Raw genomic sequence first — 1,660 nt, 5'->3', positions numbered from 1 at the left:
AGCTACCGACCTGGGGAGTTCCCCTATCAGTATCCTATAATTTTGCCTTTTCATACTGTTCATGGGGTTCTCAAGGCAAGAATACTGAAGTGGTTTGCCATTCCCTTCTCCAGTGGACCACATTCTGTCAGACCTCTCCACTATGACCCACCCATTGTGGGTAGCCCCACATGGCATGGCTTAGTTTCATTGAGTTAGACAAGGCTGTGGTCCATGTGATCAGATTGGCCAGTTTTCTGTGATTATAGTTTCAGTGTGTCTGCTCTCTGATGCCCTCTTGCAACACCTACTGTCTTACTTGGGTTTCTCTTACCTTGGTTGTGGGGTATCTCTTCACGGCTGCTCCAGCAAAGCACAGCCACTGCTCCTTACCTTGGACGAGGGGTATCTCCTCATGGCCACCCTTCCTGACCTTGAACGTGGAATAGCTCCTCTCAGCTCTCCATTGCCTGAGCAGCCACTGCTCCTTGGACATGGGGTACTCTCAGCCGCCGCCCCTGACCTTGGGCGTGTGGTAGCTCCTCCTGGCTGCCGCCCTGACCTCGGGCGTGCGGTAGCTCGTCTCGGCTGCTGCCCCTGACCTCGGGTGTGGGGTAGCTTGTCTCAGCTGCTGCCCCTGACCGCGGACATGGGGTAGCTCCTCTCGGCCGCAAACACCTGGTCAAGCAAACACCACACTGGTCATAGCAAACACCCTCTTCCAACAACACAAGAGAAGACTCTACACATGGACATCACTGAAATCAGATTGATTATATTCTTTGCAGCCAAAGATGGAGAAGCTCCATACAGTCAGCAAAAACAAGACTGGGAGCTGACTGTAGCTCAGATCATGAACTCCTTATTGCCAAATTCAGACTTAAATTGAAGAAAGTGGGGAAAACCACTAGACCATTCAAATCAAATCCCTAAACCAAATCCCTTATGATTTTACAGTGGAAGTGAGAAATAGATTTCAGGGACTAGATTTGATAGAGTGCCTGATGAACTATGGACGGAGGTTCGTGACATTGTACAGGAGACAGGGATCAAGACCATCCCCATGGAAAAGAAATGCAAAAAAGCAAAATGGCTGTCTGAGGAGGCCTTACAAATAGCTGTGAAAAGAATAGAAACGAAAAGCAAAGGAGAAAAGGAAAGATATAAGCATCTGAATGCAGAGTTCCAAAGAACAGCAAGGAGAGATAAGATAGCCTTCCTCAGTGATCAATGCAAAGAAATAGAGGAAAACAACAGAATGGGAAAGACTAGAGATCTCTTCAAGAAAATTAGAGATACCAGGGGAATATCTCATGCAAAGATGGGCTCAATAAAGGACAGAAATGGTATGGACCTAACTGAAGCAGAAGATATTAAGAAGAGGTGGCAAGAATACACAGAAGAACTGTATAAAAAAGAACTTCATGACCCAGATAATCACGATGGTGTGATCAGTCACCTAGAGGCAGACATCCTGGAATGTGAAGTCAAGTGGGCCTTAGAAAGCATCACTATGAACAAAGCTAGTGGAGGTGATGGAATTCAAGTTGAGCTATTTCAAATCCTGAAAGATGATGCTGTGAAAGTGCTGCACTCAATATGCGAGCACATTTGGAAAACTCAGCAGTGGCCACAGGACTGGAAAAGGTCAATTTTCATTCCAATTCCAAAGAAAGGCAAT

Source organism: Oryx dammah, unplaced genomic scaffold, assembly GCF_014754425.2.
Source record: "Oryx dammah isolate SB20612 unplaced genomic scaffold, SCBI_Odam_1.1 HiC_scaffold_26, whole genome shotgun sequence".
Classification (NCBI taxonomy): Eukaryota; Metazoa; Chordata; class Mammalia; order Artiodactyla; family Bovidae; genus Oryx; species Oryx dammah.
Note: the sequence above shows the minus strand (reverse complement) of the source record.